General features: G+C 36.2%; 7 non-coding genes across 7 annotated transcripts; all 7 read left to right on the top strand.

Annotated features, from left to right (window-relative positions):
• The first annotated feature begins 12,228 nt into the window (after nt 1-12,228).
• TRNAH-GUG (transfer RNA histidin (anticodon GUG)) lies at nt 12,229-12,302 on the top strand. Its single transcript has one exon. It is a non-coding gene; the product is annotated as a tRNA-His (tRNA).
• A 91-nt stretch (nt 12,303-12,393) lies between these two features.
• Nucleotides 12,394-12,467, top strand: TRNAN-GUU (transfer RNA asparagine (anticodon GUU)). The gene has a single exon. It is a non-coding gene; the product is annotated as a tRNA-Asn (tRNA).
• A 91-nt stretch (nt 12,468-12,558) lies between these two features.
• On the top strand, nt 12,559-12,632 carry TRNAN-GUU (transfer RNA asparagine (anticodon GUU)). Its single transcript has one exon. It is a non-coding gene; the product is annotated as a tRNA-Asn (tRNA).
• An 85-nt stretch (nt 12,633-12,717) lies between these two features.
• Nucleotides 12,718-12,791, top strand: TRNAN-GUU (transfer RNA asparagine (anticodon GUU)). Its single transcript has one exon. It is a non-coding gene; the product is annotated as a tRNA-Asn (tRNA).
• A 91-nt stretch (nt 12,792-12,882) lies between these two features.
• Nucleotides 12,883-12,956, top strand: TRNAN-GUU (transfer RNA asparagine (anticodon GUU)). Its single transcript has one exon. It is a non-coding gene; the product is annotated as a tRNA-Asn (tRNA).
• Nucleotides 12,957-13,375: 419 nt separating this feature from the next.
• On the top strand, nt 13,376-13,449 carry TRNAN-GUU (transfer RNA asparagine (anticodon GUU)). Its single transcript has one exon. It is a non-coding gene; the product is annotated as a tRNA-Asn (tRNA).
• A 91-nt stretch (nt 13,450-13,540) lies between these two features.
• Nucleotides 13,541-13,614, top strand: TRNAN-GUU (transfer RNA asparagine (anticodon GUU)). Its single transcript has one exon. It is a non-coding gene; the product is annotated as a tRNA-Asn (tRNA).
• The last annotated feature ends 5,191 nt before the right edge of the window (nt 13,615-18,805 follow it).

Raw genomic sequence — 18,805 nt, 5'->3', positions numbered from 1 at the left:
AAAATTTTAAAATGGAATATTTATTTTAACCATTGCATATACAAGGACATTTTTGTGCGACACTGTTTCTTTTATTTATTTATTTATTTATTTATTTATTTATTTATTTATTTATTTATTTATTTATTTATTTATTTATTTATTTATTTAAATTTAAATATACAGAATAAAGAATATAAATTACAAACAAGAGAAATAGAAATAAAATAATACAACCAATATAAAAAAAGGAGATACAGTAGTAGGCCTATTAACAAAATTTGAGACCGAATGAGCAGCGCTTGTGTTCGGTCGCAGTTCAGATATAATATTAATAGGCCTATAAGAGAATATAAAATAAAATAAAATAGGAAATAAAATTAAAATTACAGTTACAGAAATTATATAATACAATATTAATACAAGAGAAATATAGAAAATAATAATAAAGGAATAAATAAATAAAATAAAATAAAATAGGTACTAAAATTTAAATTACAGCGGCAATGGAATAATATAAATAATATTGACACTAGAGAAGAATAATATCGCACGTGAAAAGTAGGACAATTTATGTATATATATATATATGTATTTCAAAATTATAGAATACAAATATAATATAGGTTGATTAATTCATACACATAGGCTATAAATTTATTTAATCAAATTGAAGATATTAACATGTTTCTAATTTTCTTGTTATATGTTAGTGGGTTACATGTTACAAGTTCTGGGTGTAATTGAGGACCGTTTTTGCAAAACTTGCTAACTGAAAAAAAAAAAAAAAAACTAAATTTTACAGGAGAGACAAAACACTATAGTAGCAAGTTCTGCTGTATCTCTCACTTATAGCAGAAAGCAAGTTTTGAAAAAACGATCACACTTTGACACACTACAATGAAGAGAAATAACCCAATTTTACTAAGACGCTTTGAACATCATGAAGAGGCCTGCCTTATGTTAACGAATCTATCAAAATCTCTTTTTTGCAAATTTTGCAGTTAGCAAGTTTTGCAAAAACGGTCCTCAATTTAGCTAAAGAATTGTACAACCGAGGGCCAAAATTAATGCTATGCTTTAGACTAGCTGATGTGAGACATTTAGGTTCTACTAATGTTGAATTAATATTTCGTCTTGTGTCATGAAACTGTTATGAAACTGACCTTTAAGTTGTTATCATTAGACTTCGGATTTTATGTAAAAACCTATTTTAATCCTCAAAAGATAAGTTCATAAAATCTTGCAAGTACACGTTTCATAAAAAAAAACTATGTCTAAAATTGTTTTTTTAATAGCACCTAAAAAGCCTATTTTGACGACACAAGTCTGTTTTGACCTATTAAGTAGTCTATGTTTCATCTATAATAGGTCAAAACACCCATTCTTATTTCGAAAATTTATATTTTAAATTCCGTAAGTGTTCCTTGTTTTGCTGAAAATAAAGTACGTGATAAACTGGAGCAAGTTCTGCAGAGAAATGTAGGACTGAAGGACTTACGTACTGCTTCAGATATCCTAGCAGGGAAGAACACAGATTTGCAATGTAACATTCCTGTCCAACTAGTGTCAAAATTGAAATACGCTCCTGTTACTTCAGTGGATGTGGAACGTTCATTTCCGGCATACAAATTTGTGTTGAGTGACAGACGGCATTGCATTTTGGTTGAAAATTTAGAAAAAAGTATTAGTAATTTATTGCGAAGCTAATTATGGACATTACTGGACAAGGCTTGGTAAAAATTGATTATATTTTACTTGTTTGTGTACTGAATTTATGTAAAAAACTTATTTTTCACATTTAATTGTTAGTTTATGTATAACTAGTTAGATACGGGTATTTGTTGTGCATGTACTTTTAGTAGTAGCAGTGGTAACGGTGTATAAGCATTTAAAATTATTAAATTATAGAATGAATTCCTGATGATTTGGAACATTATTTTTGTTAATCCCTATTTTCAATTCTTTAGAGACTATTTTCTATACTTTTGAGCCTATTTTAGGCACCTAAAATTACATTTTAATGACCTCAAAATGCGTACCCCAGTCATCATCAGTAATATTAGGCCTATAATTGTTTGATTTTCCATACAAATTTCAGTCATTTTAAGGTCAATTTTCTTATCTTATTACCGTGATATAAGGAAACTCTTTTTTAAAATTTGGTATGTCCAAAGCCCTGAGTTATATACGGAATATAATAGGTAATTTTATATCAAAATAGGCATCATATACTTTTTAAAACACTAGAAATTGTATATTTTCTTTGCATTTCGTTTGTAATGTAGAGGAGACTCTGCTAATTCCGCAATATTAAGAAGTAAATCTACCATATTTTTATCAAAATGTTTATTGAAAAATATTATCACGGTAGGCCTATGTAGACATGGACGAAACCTTTAATTACCAAATGAGATAAGGAGACCTATTAAAATGCAAATATATATAGTTGTACATACATTACAGTTGAAAAAGAACAACTCGGGTAATTCCGCAACAGTGCGGATAAATCCGCAATAGGACTTGGCTAATTCTGCAGTAGTAAATAATTATGAAATACATTATGAAAGTAACATAAAAGGAACAATTTATGTGTAACAATGCTCACTTTCTTCACAGCTGTATAGCAAAACACGAAAAACAGCCTACTTTCGATGTTTCACTGTATTGCCGACAGAGGTGTCGACCAATATCCTTGATTTTTTCTACAGCACTGCAGAGGGCATGCCTCCTGTTGACAGCAACTCAAAACTTACGTTCACGCTATTGTAAAGCCACAGTAAAATCATATTTGCATTACTGCGAAATTACCCGTACTGCGGAATTAGCCCAGTTTCCCCTATGTCTTTCACTGCAAACCCAGCTTTTTTCAATCTTTTCTATTTTCTGCTTTCCTCTTTGTCTCATCAGATGACCCATATATCTTAATGTCGTCTATCATCTGATTTCTTCTTCTCCGAACTCTTACCCCGTTCACCATTCCTTCCAGTGCATCCTTCATTAGGCAGTTTCTTCTCAGCCAGTGACTCAACCAATTCCTTTTCCTCTTTCTGATCAGTTTCAGCATCATTCATTCTTCACCCACTATTTCCAACGCAGCTTCACAAATCGCTTCAGACATTCAAACGGGTAGGAGGAGTTTCCTGTACATTGCTGTGTGTTTCGTTCACGTACTGGGGCAAGCAGTGGCGGTATCATGTCGCTCTACAAATCTATCTCTACAAGCAGTAAGAGGTGGTTTCGTAAAGAATGAGAAGGAGAGAACTTTTTTGTTGTTCTGTCGGACAAAATATAATATGTTTACTTTGCTCAACGGTTCAATTAGGAGTAGCCTATATAGAAACATTAATTGCCACGCTGAATAATGTATTATTATTATTATTATTATTATTATTACTATTATTATTATTATTATTATTATTATTATTATTATTATTATTATTATTATTATTATTATTATTATTATTATTATTGACCACAGGTATGTTTTTCTATAATTCTTCTGTACGTGCATGAATATTGATATTTTAGATCTTGTCCCTAGAAGGATAAAATTATTAGGTTTTATCTCAATTTTAATATTCTTAATCTTTAGATGAAGGTAACTATTTATTAGTCATTCATTTAATAATAATATTGTAGAAAAAATGATTCAATATTTTGTGCCAACGAACTGTTAAACACCAGGAATTGACATGTATTAAATCATGGGCAGGAAGAGAAAGATTGAGATAAATAAATGTAAGGAAGTCAGCTACCTAATGGGGTTTGAAATATCTCGTGTTCTAAAGCCTTTTATACAACAGAATTTCACAAAAGAGTAATGATTAAAATAGCTTAAATAATTTGTCCATAACAAGTTTTTAATTTTGAAAAACTACGAATTTCTCGACCAAGTATCGAGAGAAGAATTTAGGAAATTCCTGATTATATGCAAGAGGAAGGTTAAAAAAGAAGCAAGAAAAATCGTATATTATTCACTGGCTCTTGATGATAACAGTGACATTACTGATACAGCAAAACTTGAGATTTTTATCCGCGGGATTGATCAAGATGTTAGTACAGGAACCACCACTGGTTGTAGTTTTCATGCCAAGTACCTTTCCTCCGTCTCCTTACTTCATAGGCTGTCTGTCGCATGTAATCACCGCAGCTCGAGTTTTGGTCATCGCTGCATTAGATACACACAATTTTGTGCGTTTCCGTGTTTCAGTTTTCTTTGAACAACTTGTGAAGTGTGAGCGACTTTAGGAACACTCGGTAGAGCTTTGATTTGCCAGCAGACTCGAGATGGCGTGAAGAGCTACTTCTGAACAGTTCATGACGCGAATAATAAAAGAAGAGTTTGGATGCTGCCGCGGAACGCTTAGCTAGAATAAAACGACTGTGGAATCCGTGGTACTCTCATTACACAGTGTTGCCAATGTAATTCTTTACTCTCTAAATGCAGTTTTTATATTAATACTGCAGCACAAAGTAATAATTGAATCAATTATTTGCTGTACCTTTCGTCTTCATCCTCGGTGGACAAGCCGCCACCATGCAGAAGGTTTTTAATCATATTGTAAACTTGGTAAATATTGTTCCGCCAGCAAGGTTACGTTCATCAGTTTTTCGATTAGTAAGAGATACCAAATCCAAATCTTTGCCTTCTTTTAATAACATAATAGAACAGTAGCATTGTCCGAAGTTAAATATGTCTCAAACAAAAGTAAAGTACGGCAATAAAATTAATTTTTGCGGGATAAAAGAGATATTGCAAAAGATAATGGAAGAAGTATATCTATGAGACTCTTTGCTCCTCTAGTCCAGTATTTCGCAACCTTTTTTTTACTCACTGCACATCTTAGACAGGCCTAGACTCAACACGGGACACCAAAATGTTAATTCCCTCAAAAATATATGATGTGGCTCTTAATATAATTTCGTAATGTAATTAAATTTATTATTATTAACTTATTATTACTATTATTATTATTATTATTATTATTATTATTATTATTATTATTATTATTATTAATCGAATCTTGCATATTTTATTAACAATTTATGAACTTTAATTCATTGTAAAAAGTACACATTTCTATTACCAATATTAACTCTACTCATACTTTCAACGTGATATACTTGAACCGTTTTGTCCGAAGTTCGTAGGTGTAAACACGACCGAGAGCAAGTTTTCCTAAAAAAGGGAAGAAAATATGCGAGGCCGTGTCGTACATTTATCGCACATAAAAGAACCATATTTCTGGTACAAAACTGCAAGAGAAATTTGTTGGTCGTTTCTCGCCACGTCCAAATTTGGAAATAGTAAAGATGTCCGTATCTGGGCCTAAGTGCGCGTGGCCTTGTTTTTTAATAGGTTATTTTACGACGCTGTATCAACATCTTAGGTTATTTAGCGTCTGAATGAGAAGGTGATAATGCCGGTGAAATGAGTCCAGCACCGAAAGTTACGCAGCACTTTCCCATATTGCGTTGAGAGAAATCCCCGGAATAAACCTCAACCAGGTAACTTGTCCCAACCGGGATTCGAACCCGGGCCACCTGGTTTTGCGGCCAGATGCGCTAACCGTTACTCCACAGGTGTGGATGTGGTCTTGTTTACCCTTCAACTTCTAACCTACACTATAACAAATCATGTGGAAGATGTTAATTCAGACATAAAAAATACTGTCGTGATGACTGTTTCAATACGTTAGTAATTTTATATAGACATAGACCAGTCATATGCAACAAAATGCCAGATATCAAACAACTGTGATCCTCTAGGACAGGTAGTCTAGGCCCATATGGATACTAATTGAGGACCTAACATTCTAAATATGCTAACAAAAACAACTTTCTGAGATATGTCTGCCGAGTTAGCTCAGTCTGCCTTCAGACTAGGTGGGCCGGGTTCGATTCCCGGCGGAGTCAGAAATTTTTTATGCAAAATTTCTACCTCGGGACTAGGAGAGATGGCGGTGCACAACTTCTAACCACTAGATTGTGCACCAATATGCCTGGGATCTCTCCGCGGTGCATATGAAGAGAAGGCATATGTCACTGTTGATAGTGATTCGTCCGTCGGATGGGGACATTAAGCCTGGCGGCTCCCTTGGTGCTATTCGACAGGAGTAGGCTACGTGCCGGCACCGGGTTTCCCATTCTCCCTTCCTCATCATCATCATCATCATCACTCATTTCAGACACTACACGAACACTTACACATACACTCATCTACTGGGTGTTCATTTCAAAGTGTATCATGACGTCACTGTTGTGAGTCAGCGATTTAAAGCGAGTTTCAGCTTTTATGTCAGAGAAGTTGCCTATTAATGAATCCGAACTTGAGAACGTGTACGGTAGCCTATAACTTGAACGTCGTAGCAACAGATGGCCTGTGTGCTACCATAACCTCTTTCGAACTGTGTTTTGCTCGGGCAAGTCGTACGCAGGGTATTTGTTATCATCGGTTGTGTACGGCAACATTCCACAACACAAATCAAATGCTCCGTGTCCATGTTGACCATCGAAGTTAATGTCAACAAATACTGTACGTAAATAATCATCTTAACCCTCTCCCCATATCCCGACTGTAAGGAAAAAACTCACCTCAGTACGTGTTTACAAACAGTTCACATTCCTGCCACTACCGGCGTTACGGTACGTATCGGTACGTACTCTTCAGAATGAACGCCGTACTTGCCAGGCAACTTCTCTGGCATATAGGTAATACGCCTCTGCGGAAGTGTAGGAATATTGAATTCTCTAGGCTCATCGACTAGCCACGTGACGGCATACAGCGAGCCATGACACACTTTGAACTGAACACGCAGTAGTACATGACATAACTCTATACAGATACACATCATGTACAGCGTGACCCGCCGAAGTGGTGTACAACTAGAAAATGGGTCACAGTTGTGCCATCTGTCCGCAATGTGCGGAATCCGAATCACGCAAGTGAAAGTGGGTAAGCATTGGATACACAGACACACACACACACACACACACACACACACACACACTTTCTGAGATATTGATGAAAAACACTGCGAAATGCATGTTGAGATACCGTCCTCCCTTAGACTGAAATGAAATTTGAAAAATTGACACTTAGCACATTCTTCAATTGTGGATCATACTACTCGGCAATTGAGGCGTCCTCAGGAACAAGAACTTAACTACAAAATCTTGAATTTCCAATACAAAGCACAGATTCGGTATAATAGCATTGAGCAGAGCGGCATTCAAATGTTTCTAGCGGTCGCTGTGTTTGTGGAAGGGAAATAATATTTTGTCAGGAAGGAAATATGTTATTACGGATAATAAACGCTGGAATCGGAAAAATAACCTAACATACATATAACAAACATGTGAGCAATGAAAACAAGCGCTAAATTCAAAGAAAAAATGGTGACTAAAAGATTTGACCGAGCAACGAACGAGAAAATAAATTAATTCGAAAAGTTAAGTCTCAGAACACCGAAATATAAAAGTGTATTATATTATATTATATTATATTATATTATATTATATTATATTATATTATATTACAGACGTGGACAAATTATTAGCAAAATTGAAGATTTTTATTATATATTTTTACAAAATATGATTCTTCAATTTAGACTACAGTTGACATTTTTGTGTATTTCCAAATAATTAGCCAAATTCAAGATTTGTATTGTATATTTTTCAAAATTTAACTCTTCAATTTGGACTACATTTGATATTTTTGCATATTTACAAATTATTAGCAAAACTGAAGGTTTTTATTCTATATTTTTACAAAATTCGATTCTTCAATTTGGACTACAGTTGACATTTTCGATATTTCCAAATTATTAGCAAAACTGAAGATTTTTGTTTCATTTTTTTAGAAAATTTGGCTCTTCAATGCAGTTGACATTTTTGCTAATTTATAAATTATTAGCTAAATTCAAGATTTTTATTATATATTTTTACAAAACTTGACTCTTCAATTTTAACTACAGTTGACATTTTTACATATTTCTGTCTACTGTAATAATGGTAATATGCAAAATTGTCAACTGTAGTTTAAATTGAAAAGCCAAATTTTGTAAACAGAATTGTCATAAAAATCGTCAATTTTGTTAATAATTTGTCCACGTCTGTATATTATATTATATTATATTATATTATATTATATTATATTATATTATATTATATTCTATTATAGCCTATTATATTATATTATATTATATTATATTATATTATATTATATTATATTATATTATATTATATTATATTATATTATATTATAGTAGTGGCTTGTGCAGCAAATGCTGTAAACTAAGTTCATTACACGTTCAAATAAACATTTTTCACATTTATTTTCAATGAAGAATACCAGACATTCGGAAAGTTATTTGCTTCCATAACAACGAAAGATTCTCTCTCGAGCCAATACTGAAGAGAACCACGCATATAAATATCTACACCACACCGCCATTAAATATATGAAAAAGACCCAACCCCACTTTATTAATAATTATAAAACTATTTGATTTTTAATAATATTATTATCTTACGTAAGTTTTATAGCTTTCAGTAACATATACTATATAGCCGCCACTCAGTAAAATATAGAAATCAAAATCTAATTTAAGTCATTCTCTACATCTACTTATATAACCCCAAAACGTTTCACTTTCATATCATCAATATAGCATTAATATGTATAATTAATGAAAAATAGTCACATCATGGCATTAACTACAATAATATTTCATTTCTAATTGTAATAATGTCATCAAACCAACTCAAGATTTGTAGTTTGTAATATCCAATACACAACTGTACCCAGAAAACTACACACCACAGAATCGAACCTATAAATTCTTTTTAGTAAGTTAATTTTTTAATAACCAATTTAATTTGAGCTCTAAATATGTCAGCATTCTTGCAGATCATGGCCTTCGTGTAATATTGTTTACTGTAGTATGTGTTTTGTTTTATTCTGAAATGCAACCGGCCGACTTGATGCTCTCTTCGCTTCTCCTTTACAAAAAAGCGAAGGGAATATCAAGTCGGCAGTGAATGCTATTAGCTAGTCCTCAGAACTGACGACAGATGGATTTTGGAAAATAGGAAAATTATGTTTAAAAATTGACATTTCACTGAAAACTATTATTTTTCCGAAAAACTTTGAGTACCAAGCTTCAAAATGAGGGGTCATTTATTAAAATCCGTCCAGCCGTTTTCCCGTAATTTCCATTACCAGTTCAAATTATATATATAGATATTATACAGGGACATCATTTTATTTTTACTTCAATTTTTATTGTACCTGAATTTTTGAATGTACTTCACTCCCACCCCTTCTACTAAGGAAGTTCCAACTCCACACAGAACCAAGACCGCAGATAGTAAGCAGTACTGAATGAGTATAGTACGTTCCAGAAATATGTTCGCGTTTTCCAGTGACGAAAGAGCTTTCAATATTGAATCATATTTTCGCACAGGTACTGTCCGTTTGCCTACGTCGCATCCCGATTTCTCCCACCTGCTTCTGCTCGCTCCTCTGTAATAGCTGGGCTGTCTTAGCTCTTTTCTGAAAACATTAATTTCTGTTTGGAATTGGACCTTTACGTAATATTATACAGCTGTTTAATTTAACTTAAATAAAAGGGCCTCGTTAAGTAATTAACTGTCACGTGATTTCCCCCCTTTCTACAATCCTGCGGCATAACCACTTGGACGGACAGTAGATAGCATGTCTGAGTAATTTTATATTTTCGTGTCGGGCAGAAGTGAAGATTGAATTTACAGTACGTAGAGTAGGTACAGAATTATTTCAACATGAGTTATTAGTACGAAGGACGAAACTGGCAATTGGAATTAGATGCAGTAGTCTATAGTGCGATAATATGCACAAAAGAACTGAAGCGTGTATCGAAATGAACGGCCACCATTTTCAAACTTGTGTTTAAATATTCATATTATGATTATTTTTCAATTTAACTTCTTTCTCTATATTGTACGCTAATGTGCTGTAGACAGTATAATATACACTGCATAATGAGTACGTTCGCATGGATAACTCAGTTCGTGAGTAAAAACACTTATTCTTAATACAGTACTGTACTTTGATTAAACAAAAACCTAATGAAAATTATCAAACTCAAAATTGCGATATTTCCTAGTTTACGTAAATGGATGAACTACTTTTCTTCCTTCCTATACCTAGTAGAGTGATTTGTTTGTGTTTTACGCCAGTACCATCGAACTACAGTCGTGGAAGGGGATAGGAAACTGTGTTTCCGGGTCTCTAAAGGTATAGACAGGTTAATATTAAAAATGTTAGTAAAAATAAAATGATGTCCCTGTATTAGTCTATATTATATTATATTGGGTTATTTATTACAATCTACAACGCTACTTTCAATTTCTATTGGTATGTTAGTGACCAATGCTGTGGCACTAAGGTGTTATATTTTATTGTAGTCTATTTCGAAATATTTTATGGATTTTTAATAATTCTATTAATTCCTTTTATTCGTGAAACAGTCTTAACAAATACAACTCGTAATTTTGAACTTCTTATATAAATGCACTAGCGGCATTATCGATATCCTCAAAATCACTCGTGGCATTACAATATTATGATGATAATATACTTGTATTTATTTCTTTGTTTGTTTATTTAACGATATTTTTAACTAGAGAAACTATTCAAGCATAATACATTAACGATAGTGTGCTTGTGAAGTAAAAGTGAAAATTAACTTTCAATAGAAATAGACAAATTGGAATTTAATCGCATTTACTTACTTCTCTTTCTACAGTGCGTTCCAAAATCCATGGAAATCTCAAGTGTAACAAATGAATTCCAAAATGCAACTCTGTTTTGAAGCGAGTTTCCCGGATAAGAGATTTCAGGGCACACTGTATCTGAAAGGCCTTGCGTGACTGAAGCGGAAATTTCATAATTAAAAGGTAAAACAACTTATTATATTTAAGTGCTTCTAAGTTTTGCGGTTTCAGATGACTTTTGTCTTTAGTTTTAATTTTTTTTTTCGAAATGGCTGAATAGTTCGTTCTTTGGAAATACGTCTGAAATATGTCCGGTGTTTTACCTATTCTATAAGATCACTGTGCCAAGTTTGCCTTACAATTAAAAATATAGGGGAGAGTCGGGTAGTATCGGACATCGGGTAATATCGGACAGTGAGTTTCTTTCATCTACCACACGATGATAGTACCTGATTGACATGGTTACGGTTCTGTGATGTCGCACAGAGAAACGTAATCATGTCATTCAGGTACTACCACATGGTGGTAGATGAAAGAAACATAGTGTCCGATATTACCCGATGTCCGATACCACCTGACTCTCCCCTAAGTTCGGGCCAAAAATGTATATTTATTGCAAGATACAGTAAAATTCGGCAAAAATCATTTCAAGAATATAGGATACATCCGCTGAAGTGTCTATGCTACGATTACTGGAACACTGTCCTCTCTGTGGAAGTATTTTTAAGATACTTTTTCCGTTTCCGCTTGTCTGATAAGTTTTATTTAATTCCTTGTATTCCGATATATCGTGTTTCAAAATTATGATAATAATTTCATATGATTGTTATTAGGTAACTATTAATGATACAATACTTGGCACATATAATTTGTTGAAAAAACTCTAAAAGTTTTTATTGGCACTCAATGTGAGAAGCTCTTGTTACACGGAATAAATCAACATGAACACGATAATACATTTCTTGCCACAAGTCTTACTTCTTTAGGGTCTTGGTGGAGATGGCTCATTAACTGCATCCTTCAAAGAAAGAAGTCACATGGTGTCAAGTCTGGTGATTTCGGGGGTCAAAAATAGACTATATCAACGAAGATAGCATATGCAATCCAATGACATGGTAGGTAGTCAATTCAGAAATGTCTACGAAACAGCCTTTGTGCCATTATTACTGAATTTGTTTTCACAAGCTTTAGAAAGCAAAACGATTTATGTTGTGGAGTTGTCATTTTTAACAATGTGTCCCATGGCAAGAGAAATGTGAAAGAAATATGAAATAGGCATACGTTTTCAGAAAAGGAGTATTAATTCAACTGCTTAGAACTACTGCAGAAGCGAGTTACTGAAATTATACTGACCTTTAGAAATAAGAATTCAGTAGCATTTGAGCCTACCTTGGAGCGTGATACTTCTCTTAGTGAAGTAACAATTACAGAACTCATGAAATGGTTACTGAATATATGCTAGCCTTAAGAATGATACTCTTAATAGCCTCCGTGGAGCAATCGGCTAGCGCGTTCGGCTGTGAACCGAAAGGTTGGTGGTTTGAGCTCACCCGGGGGCGTTATATTTTTCATACTGAAGTAACAATTGTCTAACTCACGAAATTCTTACTGAATGTATACTGGCCTTAAGTATGACAAGTACTGTCAACAACCTCCGTGGCGCAATCGGTTAGCGCGTTCGACTGTTAACCGAAAGGTTGGTGGTTCGAGCCCACCCGGGGGCGTTATATTTTTCATACTGAAGTAACAATTGTCTAACTCACGAAATGGTTGCTGAATGTATACTGGCCTTAAGTATGACAGTTACTGTTAACAGCCTCCGTGGCGCAATCGGCTAGCGCGTTCGGCTGTTAACCGAAAGGTTGGTGGTTCGAGCCCACCCGGGGGCGTTGTATTTTTAATTGTGAAATAAAGACTGCCTAACTCACGAAATGGTAGCTGAATGTATACTGGCGTTAAGTATAACAGTCAACAGCCTCCGTGGCGCAATTGGTTAGCGCGTTCGGCTGTTAACCGAAAGGTTGGTGGTTCGAGCCCACCCGGGGGCGTTGTATTTTTCATATTGAAGTAAAGATTGCCTAACTCACGAAATGGTTACAGAATGTATACTGGCCTTAAGTAAGACAATGGCTGTCAACAGCCTCCGTGGCGCAATCGGCTAGCGCGTTCGGCTGTTAACCGAAAGGTTGGTGGTTCGAGCCCACCCGGGGGCGTTCTATTTTTAATTGTGAAATGAAGACTGCCTAACTCGCGAAATGGTTGCTGAATGTATACTGGCCTTAAGTATGACAATTACTGTCCTCAGCCTCCGAGGCGCAATCGGTTAGCGCGTTCGGATGTTAACCGAAAGGTTGGTGGTTCGAGCCCACCTGGGGACGCTGTATTTTTCATAGTGAAGTGAAGATTGCCTAAATCATGAAATGGTTTCTGAATGTATACTGGCCTTGTATGACAATTGCTAACAACAGCCTCCGTGGCGCTATCGGCTAGCGCGTTCGGCTGTTAACCGAAAGGTTGGTGGTTTGAGCCCACCCGGGGGCGCTATATTTTTCATAGTGAAGTGAAGATTGCCTAACTCATGAAATGGTTGCTGAATGTATACTGGCCTTAAGTATGAGAGTTACTGTCAGCAGCCTCCGTGGCGCAATCGGCTAGCGCGTTCGGCTGTTAACCGAAAGGTTGGTGGTTCGATCCCACCCGGGGGCGCTGTATTTTTCATAGTGAAGTGAAGATTGCCTAACTCATGAAATGGTTGCTGAATGTATACAGGCCTTAAGTATGACAATTACTACCAACAGCCTCCGTGGCGCAATCGGTTAGCGCGTTCGGCTGTTAACCGAAAGGTTGGTGGTTCGAGCCCACCCGGGGGCGCTGTATTTTTCATAGTGAAATGAAGATTGCCTAACTCATGAAATGGTTGCTGAATGTATACTGGCCTTAAGTATGACAATTGCTTTCAACAGCCTCCGTGGCGCAATCGGCTAGCGCGTTCGGCTGTTAACCGAATGGTTGGTGGGTCGAGCCCACCTGGGGGCGTTGTATTTTTCATAGTGGAGTAACGATTGCCTAATTCACGAAATGGGGCTATTAACCGAAAGTTTGGTGGTTTGAGCCAACCCGGAAGAGTTATGTTTTTCATAGTGAAGAAACAATCGCCTAACTCACGAAATGCTTACTGAATGTACGTATACTGGTCTTAAGTCTGATACTGTCGACAGCATCCGTGGCGCAATCGGCTGTTAAACGAAATGTTGGTGGTTCGAGCCCAGCCGGGGGCGTTAGACTTATTATAATGAAGTAACAATTACATAACTCACGAAATGGTTACTGAATGTGTACTAACCATTAGCATTATCTCTGCACAGCCTCTATGGCGCAATCGGTTATCGCGTTCAGCTGTTGACCAAAACGTTGGTGGTTCGAGGCAACAATCACATAGCTTAATTTTCGGAATTGTTACTGAATGTAGGTTTGCCTTAAGTCAGACGTGGGCATCAGTAGTACATGTCGAACGGAGTCGAACGCAAGGACGTGATCTCCCTCCCTCCACACCCCTAGCTAGGGTACCTGTCCGACCGGTTGAAGTACTATACTGGCGGTCAGCGGTGGATTTCACTAAAAAAAATGTCGCTCTCTAAGGAAGCTCCTGAAGTAAAAAAGTCCAAAAATATTATTTCCACAAAGAATGGGAAAATGAATTCTTTTATTGTGAAGAAGGGGAAAGCGTTAGGTGCTTATTATGCTACAAAATTTTACTAGCACGTTGAGCGACATTATGAAAAGACTCGTTTTAATGGAACAATTTTTTTTTATATTTTTTTATAATAATAGTAGTCCACACCTATGGAGTAACGGTTAGCGCGTCTGGCCGCGAAACCCCAATTGCAAGTGCACTAATATGGCTGGTTTAGATGTATATAAGCTTAAACAACTTTTCAAAGTAAAATATTCACATCTTCGGAGTTTTGTTATGAAAATTGCTTCTATGTTTGGCTCAACCTTTATTTGTGAACTGTTTCTTTATCAGTTGGCCATTGTAAAATCCAAATCAAGATCACGCATTTCAGAAGAAAATTTATTCCATCAGCTCACAATTGCAATGTCTGACATAACTCCAAATTTTGAAACACTTGCTGATTTACGTGACGAAGAAGAATAAACGAATCCTTTCTTTTAAGGGCATGAGTCAATTGAAGTAAATTGACAAAAACAACAAAGAACTACAGTAAGAAGTTTAAAAAATAGCCTAATTGTTGCTTTTCTGTTTCTTGGTAATGTGCTTGATATTTTGTTAAGAATCTATTTTTCCTTAGTTTCTTAATTTTATTTTCAAAGGATGCAAATTAGTGACTGATAGGTGACAAATAGGTTCAGATTATGGCATTACTTTTTAAATGTTGTGGAATTGTACGTTTTATATCATTTTATAAGGTTTTTACAGTAATTGTTTAAATTAGAAATAAAGTTATGTTTCAGCTTTTTGTAAAATAGTTTGTCTTTGGTTTGGAAAATATGTTTTCTTTCATTGTCATTATTCATAAAAATAACATTTGTAGAAAATTGTGTATCTTTTTGTCCTGCTTAATTACTTAACTTTCCGTGTTTCAATACTTCACGCGATCCACCGCTGAGTATTACGTTAACAGGTGATGCATGTTGCGGCAATCAGAGTAGTACGGCGCATCTCTTTAAATGCCCACGTCTGCGCTTAAGTGGTATAATGTTTCCATCAACCTCCGTTGAGACAATACTAAGAGATATGTTACTGAAGCTAAATGATAGCTGTAAGCAGTATCAGATGAAGATAAATGTAAAGAAGACAAAGACCATGACTCTCGGAAGAAAAACATAGAACTTAAACGTGAGAATTCTGAATGAGGCAGTAGAGCAAGTGGACAGCCTCAAATACTTGAGGTGTACTACTGCGTGTTCAGTTCAAAGTGTGTCATGGCTCGCTGTATGACGTCATGTGACTAGTCGATGAGCCTAGAGAATTTAAACTTCCTACACTTCCGCAGAGGCGTATTACCTATGTGGCAGAGAAGTTGCCTGGCAAGTACGGCGTTCATTCTGAAGAGTACTTACCGATACGTACGGTAACGCCAGTAGTGGCAGGAATGTGAACTGTTTGGAAACACGTACTGGCTTGAGTTTTTTTCTTACTGTCGGGATATGGGGAGAGGGTTAAGACTATTAAGTACAGTATTTGTTGACATTAACTTTGACGGTCAACATGGACACGGAGCATTTGATTTGTGTTGTGAAATGTTGCCGTACGCAACCGATGACAACAAATACCCTGCGTACGACTTGCCCGAGCAAAACACAGTTCGAAAGAGGTTATGGTAGCACACAGACCGTACAGGCCGCCATCTGTTGCTACGACGTTCAAGTTATACCGTACACGTTCTCAAGTTCAGATTAAACGCCTTGATTAATAGGCAACTTCTCTGACATAAAAGCTGAAACTCGCTTCAAATCGCTGACTCACAACAGTGACGTCATGACACACTTTGAAATGAACACCCAGTATAAGCAGTAACATGAACTGCTGCTAGGAAGTCAAAAGGAGGAAAAGGAAGCTTTTAATAGAAAAAGGAGAACAAGGGAATACAAGGAGAACAACAGAAAAACGAGAACAAGAGGAATAAAAGGAGAACAAGGGGGAGACAAACAGAACAGTAATACAAGGCAACAAGGAGCGTTTCATTTCTGATATTTAATTCCAAAATTAGGAGAAAGACGTAGCAGTTACATTTTCGATAAGTGGACTTGTGCTGGGAATCTCCTGGACCTATTGATGCTCTTCCCATGTAATGCAGTTACATATATTTGCACTCGACAGCAATTAAGGATTGTGCAATGTGTTGGCAAGGATCCAACTGGGGTAATGACTGGGACCGGACGAGTTGTTTACGTGCTTCATGGTGGTGAGATCACTCCGCACAATGCATCATTGTTGGATCCGTGTTGATTCCATTAGACTGACTTCTCGGCTATGGTCGCAAGTGGCCCCTACGTGATACTGGATGATTAACATGTAAAGAACGCTTGGATATTTTAATTAAAAATCTCATGTAAACAAGACGGGGCTATGAGAGGTCACGCAGGGACGTCTCGAAACTTCGCGCCACTAGAGTTGCACTCATCTTCGTCCCTGAAGCCATTCTGAGGGTATTATTGCCCTTTAAATTGACGTTTCTCAGCCGAATTTTAACCCGAAGATTTGGGTTCTTACGGCCAGCCTGGGAACTGGTAACCGCACGTCTATAGAGGACAACAACATTTATGGAGTAGGCTGAAATCTTACAATGCTCCATATTAAGTACCAGTATAAAATCTCTGAATTGAATTGACTTTAAGGAGACCCGGAACCGGAGGTCTGCATCGGACGTTTTCGCTCGAGCGCCAAGTAGTTCATAGAATAATCCGATAGGTAGCGCACATGCATGATGGGTAAAATTGTCACGAGCGATAAATCCTCGAACGGTATAAGCCGAGCGTTATACATTCGTTCTTGTTACAGTGATGAACTGTGTAGTAACATCATAGATGTTTATCATTTCAAAACTTGGCAGTGTTTAACTAACCTCTCCATAGTACAACTACAAAACTTGTTTTAAAGTGTAATATAAATGTTGTAGGTAAATGTTCCCCCCCCCCACAAGAGTGGTTTTGTTTTGCCACATCTGATGGATATTATTGGATGTAAATGTAATTATTATAAACGGAGAACACAATCACGATAATGCAAGAACTGTATCAAGTTTTTTTAGTAATAATAATAATAATAATAATAATAATAATAATAATAATAATAATAATTAGTGTATCAATCTTTGCGTCTGTAACAGTTGTGCAGGATGATTATTCGTTTTATTATATTTTCTGTGACGTTATCTCTGTACTAATATTATTATTAATCTACTGCTATATCAATAATTTTTTGTAAAACGTTTCTACATTGTCGCATTATATAGGCGGAACACTATGTATGGACCTATCATATTATATATGTGGTAAATCAAATATTGGATAATTATTAATTAGGAATAATAACTATATATCGAAGTTTTTCATACTATTTTATTTATAACTTCATGTTCCTGTTTTGGTACGTTCCATTGACAGTTCCATTAAACGTTTGTCATAAACGCAGAAAATAAAGCCTTACTTTTACCACGTGAGCATAACATATGTGTATCTTATCTGTCGCCTTCCATACAAGATAAGACATGTCGGTGAGATGACTTTTTTATTACGAGCGTATCACGACCGATCGTATCTCACTCGAGGGTGCGACACTCGACCGAGTTCAAGCGAGGGATTTAACTCCAATGCAGCACTCTGCCCAGATCTGCGACTTTATTAGATATATTACGCTAAACTAGTGATCGTCAGCACTTGCTGAAATGTGCAAAGGGTAAGAGGTGCCGTCCCGTGTGCACCGTCGTGCAGCAGGAAGAGATAGAGAGCATACCCGCTAGCAGCTACGAGTGCACCATGGTGCAGTGTGTTCTCCGCGGGTAAAAGATGCTAGCCCCAGGGTGCTCTGTGCTGACGACCTCTGCACAAAAACCTCAAGCTAGGCGCATTTCCAACCCACGCCGTCTGACTATATTAAGCTTCACTGCGTACGCAGGCTTCGAACAGACAACCCCGCTGGTCCCTATAGAGCAGGGCTGGGCAACTGGAGTGATTAAGAGCAGTGAGCGATGTCGATGAACGCTATAGATGCTAATGAAAGACAGGTGGCTGAGAGCGCAGTGTTGGCTCTGTCACGTGGTTAGAGGTGGATTCATACCTTTAACTGCGGCACGGTACCGTAACACTTTGAGATTGAATATAGCGACATACATTGTTCAAAAGAGTGAAAAAGGAACTTGTTGGAAATAAAAATAAAAAAAAAATTCTCGTAAATCGACCGAATCTATACTAATAATAAATCTGTAGCCGAAATTTTTCTGGTAATTTTCGATTTTCCAAAAATAATTGGTCCTAACATATATAATTAACCACCCTGAAACCGAAAATCGCTTTTTTTGAAATTTTTGTTTGTATG

Source organism: Periplaneta americana, chromosome 9, assembly GCF_040183065.1.
Source record: "Periplaneta americana isolate PAMFEO1 chromosome 9, P.americana_PAMFEO1_priV1, whole genome shotgun sequence".
Taxonomy (NCBI): Eukaryota; Metazoa; Arthropoda; class Insecta; order Blattodea; family Blattidae; genus Periplaneta; species Periplaneta americana.
Note: the sequence above shows the minus strand (reverse complement) of the source record. Positions and strands in the feature narration are given on the sequence as shown.